Source organism: Sylvia atricapilla, chromosome 2, assembly GCF_009819655.1.
Source record: "Sylvia atricapilla isolate bSylAtr1 chromosome 2, bSylAtr1.pri, whole genome shotgun sequence".
NCBI classification, from domain to species: Eukaryota; Metazoa; Chordata; class Aves; order Passeriformes; family Sylviidae; genus Sylvia; species Sylvia atricapilla.
This window is the reverse complement of record NC_089141.1, coordinates 68919298-68933432: the sequence shown is the minus strand read 5'-3', so window position 1 is coordinate 68933432 and position 14135 is coordinate 68919298. Positions and strand designations below refer to the sequence as shown.

The 14135-nt window shown below is 33.7% G+C and overlaps 1 protein-coding gene and 1 long non-coding RNA gene across 3 annotated transcripts in view; one reads left to right on the top strand and one right to left on the bottom strand.

The window, feature by feature from the left end:
- Positions 1–14135, bottom strand: part of LOC136357837 (uncharacterized) — a 604229-nt gene that overhangs the window by 293723 nt on the left and 296371 nt on the right. The gene's annotated exons all lie outside the window — the stretch shown is intronic.
- The window catches only part of SLITRK1 (SLIT and NTRK like family member 1), a 497090-nt gene that overhangs the window by 270826 nt on the left and 212129 nt on the right, over positions 1–14135 (top strand). The window lies entirely within an intron of this gene.

Genomic DNA, 14135 nt, shown 5'->3' with positions numbered 1-14135 from the left:
TTCAGTGTTGTTCAGTGAAAGGACAGGAGTCAATATATAAAAGCCATGACAATTCATCTTCATTAAAAAAAAAAAAAAAAAAAAAAAAAAATTTACTCTGTGAGTAATAAACAGAGGTGGCCCAGAAGAGATATACCCCTGGAGATAATCAGAACTTGACTGGATAAAACCATAAACAAGATCTGCCTGACCCTGCTTGAACAAGAGTAAATGATCAAAAATGGTCCATTCCAATTTCAACAACTTTGTAATTCTGTAATTTTATTGCGCTTGGTTATCAAGAGATATATTATCTCAGCTGATGTCTAATGTCATGTTTGTAAATAATAGGTTCCTTTCTAATGATCATTCAGAACCTCCTGGTTCTTGAGAACAGTAAAAGCCACTAATTATTCCTCCAAACTGAATCATCAAAAACAAATAAAAGACTTCAAAGAGCTATTCAAGTTGTGATTAGAATAATTCAAGCTCAACAACAAAGTCACAGAAAATTAAAAATATAGCATGCAAAGCAGAGGTAGATGTGTAATTATGTTAATATTATGTGAAAATCTACAGGATATCTTCTAGTTCCACAGGAAACCATTCAAATCCTAGCAATGCCAATAGACAATGAAGTAAAATGAAGCACAGTTAAATTCAGACAGATTAATTTAATTACATTAATGTAAGGACTAAAAATGCAGTAAAATAGCTAGTGCCTGACTTACTCAAATTGAAACTCCTTTTTGCTGATAACTTAAACTAAATAAGGAAAATGGCTGTATTCCTACCTTGAAGAAAAACATTTTGAAAATGTAACTGAGCTGTCTTAAATTATCATGAAATTATAAAATTATATCATAAAATTATTACTAGAACATCCAAGAAAATGTATGAAGTAAAAATTGAAATATTTTCTTTTCCCTAGATGCTTATAAGTGCTATTGCCCCCAAGGTATCATTACACTAGTTCTACAAAGACTTAAATATTCATTTAATATTGTGTATTCTATTAAATCATCTTCTCTTTAGGTCTCTTTCCAGGAGGAAATAGAAAATTAAAAGCACACCTCTATTTAATCTTCTTTCTCTTCTGGAATATTAGCATACCACAAAAAACACCTATTAAAAAAAAATCTGTAGTATGTCAATGATTATTAGTTTTAAAAATTTGTAAAGTACAGCTTGCAGGATTCAAGTTTTCAAGAATCTGATTTGGCTACTAATATAATATTTTTAGCTGCTGATACAGTGGAAAGTACTCAACCATCCCTTTTTATGACATTTTTCTCTCAAAATACAAAATAGAGGTATTTCTTACACTTTTTCTTAATTAAATTATTTTTTCTTAGTTACAAATTTAGCTTTGTCATTTGATAGTATTGCTGTGTAATGCACAGGATTTGATTGATAATGTGTTTAAATACCTTACCATATTTATTTACATTAGGCTTTTGCTCCTCTCCTTCCAAGAAAGGGCTGCCTTATAGTATTAATAAGGTTTTTTAATTTGGATTTAATTTGTAAAAAAATAAAGCTCGATAATTATTTGATTATAGTTCAATGCATATCTAATAGTTTAAAAGCAGGATCTGTGAAAAATATATAAGAACATAGGGAAAATACATATCTTCCTGAAGAGATTGCTGGAGATCAGGAAAGACAAAAAAAAAAAAAAAAAAAACAAAAAACAAAAAACAAAAAACAAAAAAAAAAAAAAAAAAAAAAAAAAAAAAAAAAAAACCAAAACAAAACAAAACAAAAAAAACCCCAAAAAAACCCAAAAAACAAAAACCAAAAAAAACCAACAACAACATCAACAAACCACCAAAAAACACCAACCAAAAAGCTCACCATAAACTTATTTACAGGACATCAGATCTCAACTAAGCCTCTCCTAATTGTGGGAAAAGTTGAGATACTTGGCTCAAAGCAGACCTCGACCTCTAAATGTAGATTTCAGGCTGAATCTCATCAAGTAAATGAAGACACTTAGTCTTCCACAGAGAGTTTAGCTTGCAAGATTTCTGATTTTTTTCTGTGGAAAAAAAATGGCTCGATGTTGGAACTAAATGTTCTGAAAATCATGAAGTTAAATATTTAACTCATTGTGAAATGAGTAATTGCTAAAATCACATCAACATGGACTCATTAAGATGGAAAGGGACTCAGAGAAGAACCTTGGTGCATCTTCCTTAAACACACCCCCCATATATACACACAAACCAATTTGTACACATCAGTAAGATTTTTCTAAGCATTCATTTTTTTTCCAGGCTGTGCACTTACAGCTCTCAGATTTTCCTCAAATGACAAATGCTCCAATTCTTTAATTATCCCCCTGGTCCTTTATTAAACTTCTTGTTAGCATGTCTACATACTACTTGTACTGGAGACCTCAGAACCTGGACCTGAAATTCCAGATGATTCCTCCTTTCTTACTCTTCCTTAGGTAAGTACTCTGGACATCTACCTGTGAGTTGTGAGGGCAGGCAATATGAATATGTTTTTTATATATAAGGCTTTATGTATTTATATCACATTTACATTCATTTTGTATGATCATACTGGTAATGCATCTTCAGGCTCACTGCTGGCTGGACCTGGAGACATAAAGAAACAGCAGACTCACCTCTCATAGGCTGCTGAATCTGGCGTGATATATCACCCTCTAATAATTCTAAACATAGAAATATCCTTGATCCCTGAGTTATGACTTTGAACAACTTTAAAAGACTGTGACAAGTGTATACTGCAAACTAACTAAACATTTATTATTAGAGTATTAACTTCATAGCTTTCCTTTATCTGTGATTTTTACTAACACTTAAAGAAAGAAATCACTTTTATTATACTTATATATTATTTATTTTTACTTATTTAAATAATAAAAATAATAACATACATAAATAATAAACATATATTTATTTGTTATTTATTATACTTCATTAGTGTATCTGCCTTCAGAACCGGCTCCTAAAACTTCTTATCATTCTAATCCTATTGGAGATATCAATCATTAATTTCTTTATACCAAAAAAGTAAATTTTCTATTCTTACTTTTTGCTATTCTTTTACCTAACAGCTTCCAAAATTCTTAAGACTACAGTAATCTTGAAAACACCCAATGTTTTAAATAATAGATTAAAATTACTAATTTATTGGTATCTATGATAATTTAAGTGAGTTATTAGAACTTGAATATTCCAAAATATTCTAATTGAACCAAAAATGTGTACTAGACTCAGTAAAAAGTTCATATAATTTGAGCTATGAAGACCTTTCTTCAAATACAGAACACCTATAGGTATAAACTTTTAGAGGCAGAGTATGGCATTATGAAGAAAGATTAAGGCAGTATATTAAATTATTCTGCAAAGAGAAATTATTAAGTTTCCCTAAAAATTATTATTAGAACACTTGCATTTCACAGTACTATGCCAATGCATGCAAAGATATATAAGAAAACTACACATTTCTCATGAAAGCAAAGGCTATCTTCTCGAATATTCAAATATTTCATGTCTCTTACAACATTTATCCTGTTCAGAGAAACATTGCAATCAATATCCCAGTGAAGTTTAGAATTTTTAGCTGATAAATTAGGTCTTTCTTTGGCCACTTTCCCCCTCTTTTCTCTCCAAGGGACATCAGAATAATGGGTATTCTAACCTTCATCACAGTCCATTCACCCTCTAGCTGTAACTAAATTACACAGTAAAATATAACATTGATCATTCAAAATTTGTGTTAATATACTGTTCAGTGCACGGTGAAATAGATACTTTAAAAAAGTAAATTTAAAGGTCATCTTATAAAGGTGAGAAGAAAGGTTTTTCCTTTTAGACCTATTTAAACATTGAATCAAATTCAGAAGTGTTTTAACTGTTGCCAGCCCTAAGTACTTAAGTCTCAAATGCATAGACTAGACCGCAAATAATAATAAAATGCATAGAACTATTATAACACAGTATCATTTAAAGGTTTATGAGTATTTGGTCTTGACTCTTGTCCAGCTTTAAGACTTTTCAAAATAAGATATTCAGGTACATAATCTGATTTCTTTTACATAGTTTAAGTAGAAACTAAAATTCTCATTTCTTGTCTCAAATTATCAGGACTCCTATGCTATCCAGGACATGAAAATTTATCCTGTTTACAGTTACTTACCTTAGGACACATAAAACATAATGAAGTTTACTGTTGTCTATTCCAATTTATGATGCTTATTTTTCCAATAATACGTATTTTATTGATTTTATGACAGAACAAAATTTACACTGTAGAGACCAAAACAAACTTTAACTCAATTTCACATTCTTATTCTTGTGGGGTGTGTCACGACTTTTAAAGACTACAACTTTATTAATACACTATTATGGTTTTTATTCTCTTTTTTTACCTGTTTTAGTCTAAAAGTCAGACACAAAATTTAATTACTCTTTCAATGAATGCTACTTTGTATTAGTCAGTAGAAGACATCATTTCTCACCATGCTGGTTAGCAAGTAGGGTTTTTTTGGCTCTTTCAAAGTGATCAACATTATTCTCTGGTTTGATTAGCTAAAGCCAGATTTGTGTCATCTGCACAATATGGCTTAAATATACTTGTTAGTTTTAAGCAGATTTTGACAGCAGAATGCAAGACAGAAAGACTCCAGCAAAAATAAACTAAACAAATACTCTTTTGTACTTTAATCCTGTTCAGCAGTTCAGCATCACACACCTTCTCAGTCACTTCCTGCCCTGTTGCAAAGGTGAAGAGAATCAGAAGAGTAGAAGTGAGAAAACTCATGGACTGAGTTATAGACATTTTAATAGGAAAAGCAATATCTTTGAACACAAGCAAAGCAAAACAAAGAAATCATTCACAGAGTCTCATGGGCAGGCAGGTGTTCAACCTGTTCAGGAGATCAAGGCTCCATCACATGTAATGATTATTAGGGAAGACGAATGCTATCACTCTGAATGTCATTCCTTTCCTTTTTCTTCCCACAGATTTACATACTGAGCATGGTGTGGAACATCGCTTGGGTCAGTTATGGTCAGCTGTCCCAGCTGCATTCTCTTTCCCTGCATCTCCAGCTTGCCTGTTGCTGGGAAGGGGTCTGAAGGAGAAAAGGTCTTGATTATGTGTAAGAACTGCTCAGAAGTTAACTAAATCATTCCTGAGTTACCAACACACTTTTCAGCACCAATACATGGACCCATACAAGTTGCTATGAAGGAAAGTAACTCTACTCCAGACAAAACCAGTACAGGTAAGAAAGCAAAACTCACCAACATGACTAAGAATGCATTTTTTCTTGTTTTCTTTCTTCAAATTTGAAAATTCATAAAGCTATTATTACTTTCTTTTAGAATCAAAATCATAAGTTAGTTAGAACATAAATATCCTGAAACCCCAAACATTACTTAAAACTGAAATAGTGTTTTCTCCAGCAGCCAGAAAATACATAAAAACCAGCCTGAGTTTTGTAGAACAATAAGGTGAAAGTGAATACCATGGAGAATCTTTTTTCAGAAAGACTGCTTAAGCATATGATTACTTGTGTTATGTTGTGCATGCTGTTTACTATATGAAACATTCTGAACACGTTGTTTTGAAGCAAGTCCGAATTGCAGGTTATTATATTGTACAAGAATACATTTTAAGCTCAAAATATTTATGTTTCATCAATTTATAGTGGAGATAAAATAAAATTAATTTATTCCAGGGAGAGTTAGATGCACTTATTTTTCTCACAGACTTGTGGGAGAGCCATAACCCAAGGCTTCCTACTCCAGATCCTTTTTCTTATGAGAAAGGATGCCATTTTTTCAGTAACACATGGTCCATGTTGTGCATTAAATGTTTAAAATTGAACTAAGACTAAACAACAATCCCTTATGTTTTTGCCATGACTGGTTAAACTCACTGGCATTCAAAAACATATAATTATTTCCTCCATAGACTGAGGCTCCCTGTGCATCTAACTGCACAGGATTTCTTTGGAACAGCTATCCTTGGACATTGGTATTGATCTATGTCAGGTAAAGTGAATAAAAGTCATCTTAAAGACTCTTCAACCTTCCATGTAGGACAGCTAATTTCAGAATTGGTGTTGGAGGTCCCTAGCTCTAACATTTAGCCAGGAAAGGGTAGTTCCCTAGTCCCAAAGGAGGCTGAACTGTTGCAGCAGCCCTCTCATTAGAGAATAGAAATGAACTAAGACAGACTTGTTTATCACAGGATGAAAAAGGTCCTGGTTTATTCCTCTTTACATCTGAGCTACCTGACTTGGGCTGGAGCAACCTCCTACTGTAGATTTCCCTTGCAGCCTCTGACTGCTGGTTATTTCCTGCTAAACTGTGACTGTAGGGATTAGTTTGCAGACTCAGACTGCAGGCTTTTACCTGACTAGACTGTGACTGCAGGTTCCAGCAACAGGCTCTGACTGCAGAGCCAGACTGACCTTGCAGTAATGATTCATTCACCCCAGGATCCATCTTTTTCGCGAGCCTCTTGTTCCCTCTTCCTCAAGGTTCCTCCTCCATGATTCCTTTCACCAGCTAATCCCCTCCCTTTTATCACACTCATCTTTACTGGCTATAGCTGGGACTCATCAGGGGCAAGGCTGAATTGCTTAATTAACACAGCTGTTACTTATCAGGGACAAGGTCGTCTGTATTCCGTTCTACACTAAACAAATTTCTTAGCTGACAATACAACCACTAAAGTAAATATATATATATATATGTATATATGTATATATTTTAGAGATAGGTATTTAGCTTCCCAGACTAGATCAAGCTTGTAGTATGTAAAAACCCTTAGATATCTGTTTTATACAGTGACTGTATCTCTGCAGATCTTCAGAGCCACTAAAACATCTTAGTTGATACCACAAGGTAATCATACAGATTGCAATGATACATATATGTGTGCCAAGTATATAATATTTTGATGAGGTAGCACCTAAGACAGTCACCTATATTAATTCTAAAAGACATCTGAATTCCAAAAACTTCTAGACTGGAAATATAAAGCTTATGTCTTTCCACTAAGATGCAGCTAACTTACTGTCATTTCTATTTGAAAGAGTTACAACTTAAAGAATATTATAAAGAGAAGACCTTACAGTACCGTGTGATAATTTATGACATCTTGTTCACGTCTTTACTTGGAAGACCTACTTATTGGCAAGCTCTGCAGTTCAAAGTGTAGTAGAAGTTACCTTTTCTTCACACTTGTTTGTTGGTATTTACAAATTCAGAAAAGGCAGTACCACCTTTATTAAATGTTGTCTGATTAAGACACCTTTCCAAATGAAAAGTATCTTATTGTAATAAATAACTTTTGCTCCTATATTCACATGGCAAGCTTTTCTGTATATATTTTAACTTGAATTTCAATTACATTGCAAAGTGAGATAATAAAACAGCAGACTGGTATTGACCTCTCATATTCCAAGGACCTGTTAATCAGGCTTGAGCAGAAAAAGTGATACTACTGAAATAAATAGACACATGTAGACTAGCTGCTTGGAAGATGTAAATTATATTTAACATCTGAAACAACAGTTCTGCTGTTTCATCTCTTTTCATCCCTAACAGTAACCAACGGGGGGTATAGCCGTCTGCTACTTAATGAGTTATAAATGATCTAATTAAGTGGCTCCTTGAAATTATCTTTACACTTCTTTAGTGAGGTGGTTGATTTATAAGCTTGGAATTTCATTGTCGGTCTAATAATTCAGTCAGTTTTAGTTAAATTTAGTTTTAGTTGAATTTATAAAGTTTTGATGGCATTATTTGAATGCAGATATGACAAACTAGTTTTGGGGTTTTTTTTCAAATTATTTATTCTTCAATAATAAATATTCTTTTTTTTGTTGTTGTTGTATTGAACTATATGTGGAGTATATATGCATACAATATATGGTTTACAGATAATTTTACCAATAAATCTATTTCATCAAATTTCATTGTCCTTATAATGGTTGAATATTAGGAAAATGAAATTTCTTATTAAATACTTGCATCACTTAGTGAATCAACTGACAAAGAAGTCAGCCATAGGTGGAATGCAAATTAAAAGTTCAGTGGAACTTGGATTATTGGATTGCAAAATTTTTTGTTTAATTCATTATTTTGTTTATGTATTAGGACAGATATTCAAAAAAAAGTAAAAAAAAAAACCAAAAACGAAACAAATAAACCAAAACCAAACCAAAAAAACCCCGCCACAAAAACTTAAAAGATATGTTGTGAGTAATCAAGTAAATAGCCATTGGAAACAGCCACAAAGGGAAGGTATTGACAATGACTCCCAGCTCCTGTATCTGGGGAGATCAGTCAGGAAAACAAAAGTAGTACAGTAATTAAACTTTGTATGTTCCAATTCAAAGACTTGCTATTTACAGATTCTATTTCAAAGATTTCCTTTGATTTTGAGGTACTTGTTTTGTGATGTAGAACTAACAAATGAAGTTTGTGATGTTCAGTGCATACTCCATTGAAGCTAGACAAGACAAAGCCTATTTCTAAACTTATCCTTGAATAGTCAGCATCCTATTTTGCTGAATATAGGGGCATTGCAAGGTCAGTTTACAGACTGTTTTTTGTCTATAATGAAGGATAAAGATCATAGGCTTGTCTCCCTTTCATTGTCTTTTGTAAAAACCGTAAAGAAATAAAATTAAAATCAGGGTTTTTTTCCTAAAATTGGATTGACACTTCAAAAATCAGTATTAAATCCAACTATAGAGATGTGCTTCTTTTGAAAAAAGAAAAAAAAAAAGTCATGTTATTGTCAAATTATCACTTTAATATATTCATAGCCCATATACATGTTGTCCAAATAGATAATGATATAAAAAAATATGACATTTCAAGTTTAAAAATGTACATGGCAGACCATTGGAAATAATTATCTTACATTAAACAGTAGAATTTGGTGTGATAAGAAATAAAAAAAATATTTTTCTATCAGATATGAGAAGTGTGTTAAGGACAGAGATAAATCAACTTGTGATATCTCAATGGTATAGGTAAAAAGGTGTTCTAGAAAGTCTGCTAAGCTCAAAGTGAATTAGGGGCTTGGTAGTTACATGCTAGGAATATATACTCACTAGAACTCAAAATAAAATTAAAAACACACCTATATTTTAGATTTAGCTTTAAAAAAAAATTGCAAAACTAAATCTGTATTTACTTTTTCCTCATAATCCTTTCTCCCCATGTGATTTTTGGAGAGCATGGTCATATACTACTGTTTTGCTCCATTTGAGAGCTATTATTTAACCAGGTGCCTAAGATGAGAGAACCAGCTGATAAAAGATTCATCTACAATCTGTCAATCAATATGGTACTGTGATAGAATACAAGCAAGGATTAATCTATTTTAAAATAAATATTGAAAATGGAAATAGAAATATTTATATTTAGTCATAATTCAGTAATTCTGGAAGAATTAATCCTTTGTACACGCTTGTATTGTATGGAAAAACTTCCATTGTGAAAAATCTGTATATTCTTTTAATCTCATTTGAAGATGTAAACATATTTTCCTCCCTTCAGATCTGGACTGTGTAAAGGTCCTTTTTAATTTGCATGAATCTTTACTTCTGTTAAAAGATGAGCCTTTATGCAGGTACAGAGCAAAGACCTACACAAAACAGATTGCTCAGAATCATGGCCAGTCTGGTTTTGAAAATCTTCATGTATATCACCAAGAAGACTCTTGCTAAGTTCAATCACTCATACAGTGAAACACAGTTTCCTTAGATCAAGTCAGAATTTCCCATTTCAATTTTTTTCCCAGTGTTTTTTCAACATAATTTTTCATCCACAGTCTTCCTTGGAAAATTCTGGATCTGTTTTTATTTGTTTGGCTTACTGGCAGCAGTAAGATCTCCATGGTGTCCTCCACTTTTCAAAGCTGGACAAAACAAGTCCTCTCATCCTCTCCTTGTATGTCATGTGGTGCAGCCCCTATACATTTAGATTGGCTTCTGCTATACTAACTCCTGATTGTGTCTTTTTGTGTTGTGGAGTCTCAAATGTACACAGTCCTATGCATGCAGTCTTCAGGCCACAAAGAGAAGGAAATAATCACTTGCCTTTATCTGCTGGAAGTGGATTAAAGGATTAAAGTAGCAGTTCTGGTGCAATAGCTTTCTTAAATTGTGCAGCATTTCTCCTTCAGATCCTGAATAAGCACTTCAGTTTCTGTTTTTGTCTTCTAGTTCTGCAGCGTCACTGGATGGGTTGTCTCTTGTCTGTCTTCTGGGACAACCTGAATAGCTAAACATGGGTCACATGAATGAGAACCCCTTAAGGATATTCCAACTCCCCTTTCAGGAAAACCACACTTATGGAATGTATGCAGAGTCTACATAATTGAAGACTTCAAGGAATGGAGTTAAGAAAGAATGGGAGAGCACAGTGATTTGTTTTCCCTTTCTTTCTGAATCTATCTTCCACAGTTGTTAGGTGAGACAAAGGCATAATCAACTGAAAATTACAAATAGGTACTAAACCAAGCAATTATTAAAAAACTACTATAGAATGCGAGGTCTAATATTTCACAGTCATGACACAATGAAATATGTCAAAGGAGAGGAAGTACAGGGGGAGACTTCTAGAGAGGTCACATAAAGAGAGCCTGCCAACTCCATTACATATACAAGTGTATTGGGAACTGATGTTGTCCTATCAAATGATTGGGCTGAACAGACAGGGTACAGATTCTCAAAATCAGGAGTGGCAGAATAAAGATGTTCCAGACTTTGGTCACTGTATTGCCTCAGCCTCCCAAAGTTTCTTCATACAGAGACTTCTAACCGGAGGTCAGAATAACTCAGTAAGAAGAAAAAAGGTCCTGAAGAAATGTCATTCAAAGTTGCTTTATCTCTTATGCTTGCCATGAGCAGAATGTCTAAATCATCTATCTTCAAATGATACAAATACAATAATTGTAGGTACTTATTTAACTTTAATAGGGAAGAATCCAGTTTTCAAAAAATCCCAATAAAAATCATTAAATGTTGTTCAATACTAAATATTAAATATTAACTATTGTGTGAAATGCACCATTAACCAGAGGAACTGCTCTTGTGGTGTAATGCCAGCTGGAACTAAGCATTACAACCATTTGCTCACTTGCCATCACTGTAATGGGAGAGAGGCTCAGAAGAGTAAAAGTGAGAAAACTCATGGGTTGTGATAATAAAAAATTGATGGAAAAAGAAAAAAATATTAACAAAAGCAAAGCAGAACAAAGAATTGATCAACCACTTCCTATGGGCAGTAAAGTGTCCAGCCATCCCCAGGACAGCAGGGCTCCATCATAAGTTAAGGTGACCTGGGAAGTCAGTGCCAACATTCTAAACATCCCCTCCTTCCTTTTTCTTCCAAATGTTTTATACGCTGAACATGTTATCATATGGTATGTGACATTCATTTGGTCATTTGTGGTCAGCTGTACTTGTGGGAAGACAGATAGAGATAGTGCTAAAGGCAATCCTGCCTCTGCTATATTTCAGCTGTGTTAATTACCAAAGAGTGGGAACAGCCCTGCCCTCACAGCTGGGTGTGATAGAGTGAGTGAGTTGGTAGAGTCAGTTGGAGTCTGCTGGCTGTGCTGTGAGGAGGAAGGGACAGGAGGTTGTGTGAGGGATAGATAAGGTAAGTTGCTGTATGAGGGACGGACAGGCTTAGGTGGTTGTGCTTGGGACAGGAGGCAGTGAGCTGGGATGGCAGAAAGAAGAGAGAAGAAGGATAAAAAGAGCCAGAGCTGTGTGGAGCTGCCCATGGGATTGCTACATAGAAAAGGTATGAAAGACTTCTAGATAACATGGTGCTGATACTTGAAGCCTTCTGAATTTTTATTGAAGCATTCTGAGTGTTGTGGTCATCTCAACTCTGATGGTACTGGCTGTGTCTTCTCACAGATCTTCGTGCAACGTGTGTCAAGTGGCTGAGGAGGTGATGTGAGAGTCAGAAAAACTGTGCAAGCACAACTCAGCAGTAACTAAAACATCCTTGTGTTATCAACACCATTTTCAGCACAGAATTAAAGCATGGCACCACATCATCTACTACCAAGAAATTTAATTCTATCCAAGCTAAAACCAGCAAAATCATTTATGCAAGTATCTCTAAATATGAACGATTAGAAAACAGATATATCTCTGCATGTGTTGGGTTACCTTAACAGCTTGATTTCTCTTTGAGTAAATGTTATCCAATTTTTCTATTTACAGTTGGGTTATTTTTTGGTATTTGTACCCCTCTAATATTTTAAGTTGCTCTTCTCATTAGCAGTATCTAGTTACTAATAGGTAATAGGCAGAATTTTTATTCTTTAATATTCTCATCAGTTCTTCCAAACTGTGGATTTGGTTTGAGTTTCTAAGCATTTACAGTTTGTCAAGCTACTCTTCATTATAAAGTGTCACAGTGTTTTAAAACCTAATTTCTAATACCAAAAAGCAAGGTGTAGCTGAGTTTGTTTTCTAACGTCATGTTTTTGCATTTAATTGTTTTCCTTTTTTTTTTTTTTTAATTGTAACTGTACCTTTAAGTTCACATGAGGTTTTCTATTCTTTTCATCCCCAGTTTATATTGCCAGAAAAATTTCCTTCATCCCTCAAATAGTCTTTGTGAATTTTTATTCCTCAGATGTATAGCTTGCATATTTCCTAAGACTAAATATGATTTTATTTCCAGCCAATAATTCAAACCTCTTTTGGTCTTACTAGATTATTTCTTTATCCACAATGGTATTTGGAATACATTTCAATTTAATATTATCTGAAGATTAATTAATGTGGCATTTGTTCATTTATCCAAAATAGAAATGAATTTGCTAAATAAAACCAAGTCTAACCCAAATTCTGGCTACACCTCCTTGGCCACTGTAATTTAACATAACTTTGGTTGACCTTCAGCAGTTTTCCATCAGTGTGATGGTGCCTGCTTTTGTAAATAACTTTGAGGTTTTCTCATTAAAAATATTCAGTATGTGATAATACACAAATGTTTATTTTGCAACCACATTGTATTTCCTGCCATGAAAATTGTGGACCGAAGTTAAGTGTCTTTTTCAGGAAGCTGAAGTCCTGAAATAGCAAAGGTTATTTGAGACCTCTGTGTGATACCAGCAGATACTTCTGCGGGAAACCACCCTGAGACAGGATAGGATACCACATAATGCCCAAAGTGACACTAACAAACAATACTTAAAACCAAATCGCTCCTTTATTTTCCATCTTTAGTCAGTGGAGTCCAATAATCAGGAAGAAAGGGTTCTTGGCTTATAGGTATAGATATTATCTACTGTGTTGTCTCCTAGAAGAGTCCATTTTTTCCTCTTTGACTAATGAAAATCTATAATTGAGTTCCTCGGCCAAAGGATACTTCTCTGGTGACCCAATTGTTCTTCAGACCTGGGCACTGGAGAGAGGTTTCATCTTAGTTTTCTCTTTTCCTTTTGTTCTCTGTATTATGTTTGGTAGCTTTAAATTCATGTATGCCATCAGGTAAAGCCACTAAAAAGAAAGTTGTCTTCTTTTAAGGTTATTCCATTTTCATGCAAGAGCTGAACTATCACATGTAAAAGCAACCACACAAATGAAAAAGGGAGATGAAGCTGGTGTGTCTGAATTGGCTTAAAACAAAGCTGGATTGTTGCTGATGCTTGTCTCAGGATCAGTCATCAAAAAGGGTTTCAGGTTTTTCAGTCTGCATGAATTTGGATTAGATTAACTATCTTTTGGACTGTAACTACTGAAAAATCAGATGGAGATCAACAAAACCTTTTGTATTATTGAATCTGATTAAAAACAAAAAAAAAGTAGAATTTCCTTCTTTGTTTCTTTTCCCCAGTTTTATATTTACAAAATTGGTTTCTTTGTAAGGCATCTGTACATTCTTTTTTTTTTTACCTACAGCATATAGGTGTTTAAAAATTCATCACAATAAAATGAAGTGTCATAAATAAATCTCATAAATCACAAATCACATAAAGATTTTAGTTTTTGGATAACAAGTTCTCAAAGCTCCTGAGAATAAGCTAAGTATGGTCTATAGCAATAGTTAAAGCTTTCTACTTGTTTGCTGTGCTTAGTTCTATAGTGTTACTTATATTCCTGCATTATTTATGTGGAG